This window comes from Lepidochelys kempii, chromosome 15 (genome assembly GCF_965140285.1).
Source record: "Lepidochelys kempii isolate rLepKem1 chromosome 15, rLepKem1.hap1, whole genome shotgun sequence".
Taxonomy (NCBI): domain Eukaryota; kingdom Metazoa; phylum Chordata; order Testudines; family Cheloniidae; genus Lepidochelys; species Lepidochelys kempii.
Genome location: NC_136394.1, coordinates 13,891,468 through 13,899,146, shown reverse-complemented (window position 1 = coordinate 13,899,146; position 7,679 = coordinate 13,891,468).

The window sequence follows — 7,679 nt, the reverse complement described above, 5'->3', positions numbered from 1 at the left end:
CAATCGCTGCGCCAGGGGGAAGTGACAGACAGCGCTCACCAGCCAACCACCGCCTGCCACCCGCCTCCCCAACCCGGAAGAAACTCGCCCTGACTGGAGGGGAATAGAGCGGTCAGCGGCGACAAACCAATCACTGGGAAGCGCAGCTCTGTGGGGGTGGGACAGAGCAGAGAGTGAGGCGGCCCGGAGCCAGTGGGAGCGCACGAGTCCTGCCCCTCTTCTGGCAGGGGTGGTGGTTGTTGTGGCGGGAGGAGAGAGGGCCACGTGGCTGTAACAGGCGGCCAATCAGCGCACCAGAGGGCCCTAGCGTCAGAGCACCTAGACCAATAGGAAGAGCCCACGCGTGCACGGGGTGGGCGCCTGGAAGTGGGCGTGGCCCGGCCCCCTGGAGGGGTTGGGACGCCGCTGAGCGGCGGCTTTTCGCCGGCTGGAGGGGCGCGGGGCGGCGCCCCCTGCAGGCCCACAGCGTGGCTCTGTCCCCCGGGCGGGACCGGCGCTTCACAAGCGAGCCGGGGGAAGGGGCGAGCCGGCAGCTGGCGACGTTCGCAGCCGATGCAAAACCGCTCGGGACCGTTCAGGCCAGGGCCGGGAGCCACCCGGGGAGCGCCCGCCTCGGGGAGCCTGGGCAGCGGGATGGCGGCGTCCAGAGGAGCGGCCGCGCCCGTCCGTGCCCGCACGAAGACCCGGCGGCCTTGTGGAGAGACTGGCCAGTCAGCGGCGACGCTGATAAACGCGCCGGAAAGCGCCTCGCAAAACAGGATCCCACCTCCCCAGACCAAAAAATGGCGGCGGCGGCGGCGGCGGCGGCGGGGGGGGGGGGGGGGCGGCTACGTCAGCGGCTGCTGGTGGAGAAGGCGCAGTGGGGAGTCGCCGCGGGTCGTCAAAAGAGCGAGCGGCCTGTTGGGAACCCTGCCGAAGGGGATCCCTAACGAAACGAACTGCCCTAGGCTGGCTCTGTAAACCCCTGGTGCGCCCAGGCATTGAGCGCTGCCTGCAGATTTGGTCACCCTGTCGAAAAAAGGTATATTGGAGTCGGAAAAGGTACCCAGACCGGCCGCAGAAATGATACGGGGTAGGGAACAGCTTCCCGCTGAGGAGAGATTTAAAAAAAAGGCTGGAAATTTTCAGGTTGGAAAAGAGGTGGTTGGGGGGAATAGGATAGAGGTCTATAAAATCATGAATGGTGTGAAAAACTGGATAAGGAAATGTTATGTACTCCTTCAGGTAACACAAGAACTAGGGGGTCACCCAGTGAAATTGATAGGCAGCAGATTTCAAACAAACAAAAGAAAGTATTTCTTCACAGTCAACCCGTGGAACTCTTTTTGCCAGGGGATGTTGTGAAGGGTAAAACTATAACAGGGTTCCAGTAAAGTACCTGGAGGATAGGTCCGTCAATGGCTATTTGCCAGGGTGGGCAGGGAGCCAGCACCATATTCTGTGTGTCCCTAGCCTATGTTTGCCAGATGCTGGGAGTGGGCGATGGGATGAATCACTCTACCATTGCCCTGTTCTGTTCATTGCCTCTGAAGCACCTGGTGTTGGCCACTGTTGGAAGCTCATGCTCAAATAAATTGGTTAGTCTCTAAGGTGCCACAAGTACTCCTTTTCTTTTTGCAAAGACAGACTAACACGGCTGTTACTCTGAAACCTGTTGGAAGACAGGACACTGGGCTAGGTGGACCATTGGTCTTGCACAGTAAGACCATTCTGATGGTCTTTTATAGAACCCAGATGTTTCTGCTCCCCTCTTCCCCCCCCGCTATAACCCCCTACATCCCACTTGCCTCCTGGAACTGAGATAGAATCCAGGCGTCCTGATGGGGTTTCCCTCTCTGCAGAGTTAGTAACAAAGTAAGAATAAACATTAAACATTTTAAATCTAACCAGTGTCCCTTAAGTGACTTGCCCTTAAGATGTCAGAACATGTTAGTATTACAGCTGAGTGGGCCTAATATTTATTTCATTTTCTTTTTTACATAGGAATTAGATACAGTGCTCGTGTCAGCTAATTGCTAAATTATCTGCCAAAAAACCTAGAGTTTCAAGTGCCTAAGTAGCCCCTGGAATCATGGTTAAAATTGCCCTCCACTGCCAAAATCTGAAACAGCCCCCCTGGCTGACTTGTCAAGAACTCACCCCTGCCCTCCCAGCTCAGCCCCCCTACAACTGGAGTTATGGTCTAGGGCTGTTTTTAATAAATGAATCATTGGATGTTCCCTATGCCCCCCACCCTGCAATGTGATCCTAGCCTGGGATGGGGCAGGAGTGTAACATTCAGCAGTAAATCTGGATTCTGAACCTTCACGTGTAAAAAGGCCTTTCCAAAAAAGGGACTAGGAAAGGCCTAATAGTGCATCTCACACCCTTGTTTCCCAAGGCACCAGGGTTCTCACCAGGCAGGGAACAAAATCAGCAATGGCAAGGGGAAAGTCACTAGAATGTGCAAAAAGAAGGGAATGAGTTCTGTGGATCTCTGAAGTAGGAGGCTACAAAGTACAGACAAGTAGACTCCTATAATCCTCGGAGACGGATTTAAAACCAGGCACGCATCTGTTAAACCTTTGGATCTTTTACAGAGGAATGAAGAAAAAGAAGCAAGCTGAAGCACGTACAACTTCTGATTCCCCATCTACAAAGGGTCAACCCCATGCCTATGTACTTAAGTCCCACTTAAACCCTGTTTAAGTGGTGCCTAGGCATTGTTCTGGCCTGCTGTACAGGGGAGAATTTCGCTCTCAATTCCTATTGCAAAGAACAGAAAGACAGATAAGCTAAAAAAAAAAAAAAAAGGCATATCAAACAACATGTAGGTATGAACAGCTCACTGAATTGTGTAACAAGCTCAAAGCACATTTAGCCTTGAAAATTAAGTAGGATGCAATTCCTGCTTTTCACCTCCTCACTACAGGACAACACTCGAGGGCCCACTTATTACTTACTGAGATCTAAAATGGTCTTTTGTGGCATTTATATCCTTTTCCAAATGTCAGCAGGTATATTTTTAGTGTTATCTCTTGAAGTTTTGCAAGGGAGTTTTCTCTGCCAAGATAACCACCCTAAAAGGTGTATTAGTAACTAGTATTATTCATATTGTGGTAGCGCATAAAGGCAACAGGTTGAGCCCCATTGGGCTAGGCGCTGCACAAACAGTAAGTTACGGCTCTTGTCCCCAAAGAACTTACGCTCTAGAAGGTAAGAAATAATAAGTGGCTAAGACAAAGCAGGCTGGGGTGAGGTTGGGGAGATGGGGTAACAAAGAGAATAAGAACTGTGCACAGTCAGAATTAGTGATGACAGCTCTCCAGCTGCCTAGCCAAGAGAATGTATATGAATCAAGTAATTCCAGCTGAATTTTATTAATTTTTCCTACTCGTGGATTTCAGTCTTCCAGATTCTCTGCCTGGAACAGTCTCTGAAGATGTTACTTGCTTCCCTAGAATTGCAGCTGTCCCCTGCAGCCACCATGGCAGCAATCTGGTTGTGTGATGCTGTTACCTAGATTTGCACCCTCTTTAGATTCTCTGAATGAGAGCTGGAGAGTAAACGTCTGCACCTAGATGCTAGTTTTTAGCCATGCTGCACTGATTGTCTAGTTCTAAATCGGAAGAGCTGAGTAAATTTATATAGGAACACCTTACCTGCCCACCCCCCAAATGTAATGGCAGTAGTGTAGCACCACTGAAGCTAGCTTTAATGAAAAGGGCTACATGCCTTTGCTTCTTAACAGTTTTATTAGATTAGCAGAGGGGTCTGAAATGACACAAGCACCCTCCCTCCCCCCCCCCCCCAATCCAGGCAGGGGCCTCTGAAAACTCCCCAAAGGCATCACACAGCAGCGAGGCAGAGACCCAGAGCAACTAAGTGATTTATGGAGAAGATGAAAGGCGTTTCCTGACTAGGATGCTCAGTTACAGGTGGACTCTGCACAAAACCTGAAAGGCCCTGAGGGGGCAAACATGTCATCATTAATCACTCTGGCGCTGGAGCACAAGAGCCAGTGAGTCTGTTGAGGTCATTCCTGCACCATAAGAACGGCAGGGCTGTTCCTAGGATGTAGTGCACTCTCGTGAATGTCATGCCACAAAAAGGGACATTACCAATATTGAACTTCACTAGATTTGTGATCAGGGCAACCAACCAGTTTGATCAGTTTGGCCTAATGGAAACCTGGCAAAAAAACCACCCCAAAGTGGACGATACACAATGACTTTGCTCTTGGTAAAGCATTTGGGGGAGGATCGCAGGGCACGCTTTCAGGTAGCTACTCAGTGTGCCACACTGTCTAGCCCCAGTGGTTCTCAACCTATTTACCATTGTGGGCCACAGGCCACATCCAATACTACATGGCCCTGAGGATGTCACATGGGCCGCAGCTCTGTGCTGATTGGGCCGCAAGTGGCCTGCAGGCCGCAGGATGAGAACCGCTCTAGCCTGTTTCTGTCACCTCACAGGCTCACCCAGGCTGTTTGCCATTCACCCCATGAACCTTTTATTCCTCTGCACCTATACACACACAACATAGCACAGGCATCTAGTACCAGGAGCTTTTCATACAGGCTCAGCACATCTCACCAGCTGAGCTTCCCCCTTGCTTCCTGTTCCGTCTACTTATAGCCTCCCAATTACATCCTTAAGGCAGTGGTTACCATCTGGGTGCTCATAATTCCCCAGCAGAAAGCGTTTCGCTGCCCCGAGCGGAGCCTGCAGCCTTTTACAGGCTGCAGCAAGGTCAGCGATCAGGGTGTTGCTGCTAGCACTCTGTCATAGGGAGATTTTTTTTTTAACTGATTCTTACTAAAGAGAAAAAGACCAGTTCCTCTTGTGCAGCAGAGGGAAGGCATCACACCAGACTCAGAGGGAAATAAGTGGTCAATGTAAATGGGAAAAAGTTCACTAGAAGAATAACAACCAGACACTTCTCAACAACCCTACACTCACCCAGTGCATTTCTGAGACATGCTCCTGCAGTGTCCCTGGGTATCACCTAGGTGATGGTAGCAGAGCTTAGCATTCAGTTCTTGGGGAGGCGGCAGAGAGACTGAGCTCCCTGCATAACCATTTCAAATATATTATGAAATGCCCTTTGAAATGAAGATCTGATAAAGAGCTAAGTAAACCTCTTGACATCCATTTATGCTGCAGCATGATCATGCTTTCCAGAACTCTCCAGTGGAGTCAGAACTAACATTGCAGCCATCCGGGCTTTGGCCACCGGGGAAATGGTCTGGTGTTAAGTTTCTGCATAAGAAGGTAAAGCTGTCACCAGATTCTTAATGAGCCCTGAGATGTCTTTTAAAATCTTCATTAATGGGAAATGAAGTCTTCAGTTGGGGGAGTGGTGGGGTGGGGGGAGAAGAGTCTCTCCTTTTCACTTCCCCAGCCAGCCATTTGGTAAAGAACAAAACCCAGCAGGAAAATGAGGATCATGAGGTTAAATAAACTATGTCAGGGGAGGAATAAAAAATAAGACAAGTGGGTACATATGAAACTGAAACAGTTTGGTGATAGAAGGCCCCTAGGTCTGAAGTGCTGAGAAAGTGGGCTGTGGCCTGACAGCTCTAAGGTGGGGATACCTGATGTATTAACTCTGGAGTTGGACTGTGGCTTGAGTGAATCCCAGGGATGGAGTGAGGGAAGGGTGAACTTGGACCCTGAATTTAACCTACGTTCATAAACTTTGTTTTGTTGACACAACAATCCTAGTGGGAGTTTGGAGGGACGTTGTACATGGTGCTTAGATACACACCATAGACAGCAGACAGACAGGAGAATTATGCCTCTTCTGTCAGGCACATCACTATGCCTTAGTTTCCCATCTGTAAAATGAATATAATAAAGAAGGCAAGTGTCTGGCCAACTCGCACCCTAGATGTAAGCAGGGGAATGGTCCCGCTATTGTGGGGAACTTTCCTGGCTTATACCCTACCCCAGCGAAATGATGAGTCCTCGCTCCCACTTCCTTTACCCAGAGGCCTGCCTGACCTCAAGGGCTCCCCTTTCACTCTCCTGTGTGGCAGAGTCCTCATAACCCCAACAAGGCTGGGCCCAGGATTCCTGGGGGGCTTGACCTGCAACCTTGTCATGTTCACTTAGGGCAGGGGCTTGGATGTCCCCACTCCAGGGTGCTCTCTCTGCACTGGATGCTTCCCTGACCCTCTGATCATTACATACAGTTCAAAGCAAATATAATTTATTAAACAGCAATCAATTTTAAAAAATAAGGGGAAGCACTCTTTTTTAAGCTCTTTCTTGCTTTTTGTTTTAAAGGATGCAGGGGGAGGGAATAAGTAAATGCAGTGAGAAGATTGCCACCTAGTGTTGGAAGAAGCAAAAGATGCTAGCAGATGTAGAAATCTTAGGCCGTTTCCTATCCAAACACCAACCCTGCCTGACCTGGCTTCGCTGCTGAGTTCAGACAAGGCTGGGTGCATTCAGGGTAGTACAGCCAGAGACGGTTTTAATCTTTTCATCATCATGTCAACATTTTATGGGATTCAGGAATTATATTTTTCCTCTCTTACACATTAATACAATTGCACAACAGAGTTACACTCATTTTTGTATGGCTCAACTCTGGCTATTTTTTATAAAGTTAAAACTACAGAAGAAAGAAACCATATTTATTCAAAAATTAAACTAGAAAATGTTGTATGTCAAGGGCTCACAGGAACAGTAACATTGTTCCGGGACTTCTTGACTGATTCCATCTCTCCGTGGCATTGTCCTATCAGCCCCCTGACCATGAGGGCTCCAGGCATAGAGCTAATGCTGCCCCCCTGCCTCCTCCCCAGCAATAACTTACAGTAGTTCTTCTGCTATTCACTGTGTCCCTTCCCCCTTTGAGGGGAGGTTTGTGCAACTGCTGACACTATCTTACTGGGCAAACCCCTAGGAGTTGCTGTCCACTGAGGTTATGATCCAAATTTCTATAAAACCAGCCTGTCTGCTCAATCCAGGTCAAAGCTGTTATTAAATGGACCTTGAAAGATGCATGTTTAGTAGGTCTCTTGCAGCTGATGCACATGCTAATGGCAAAACATTTCCATTTATAACCTTCACTTGACATATTTGTGCATGAAACAAACACAATTGCACAGGAGACAGCCTTGTCAGTGGTACAGTATTAGGAAACCGCATTGCAATCCTAGCGACTATTATCAGCTGCACTCAAAAGCTTTGCAGTCAGTAAATCAAGACAGAGGAAAATGTCCCTGTAGTCTAAGAGCCCAAATAATCCTTAGTGCAAGTCCACTAAAGTTACACCTGGGATAAATTTGGTCCTGCATTTCTAAATGAAATATTTCCTGAATGTGCAGCAACTTTGGGGGAGGGGGAATATCAAGCGCCTCTTTCCTGTTTAACGTGCCTCTAGTCCTTGACCCCTTGCAATCATTTCTCATGTTTTCTCTCTGTTGTATGCTTTCAAGGAACTTCTGTGTATCTCTCCAAGGTCACAGGTAAGCCAGCCCCTTCAGTAGGAGCTCAGCACCTTCCTTTCCTTTTGTGTTGGACCCAAAATAGCTAAGAGTTTGAAAACACAAAGACAGAGGAAGAAAGCCATTAGCTCTCCTCAGGCGGTAAACATGCAAACCTCAAGGAGGCACTTGAACAAAGATAAATGGGCCTGTCTCAGAGTTCATCTCTTTTGTTTGTAGTAAATTATTGCTTGTAATTCA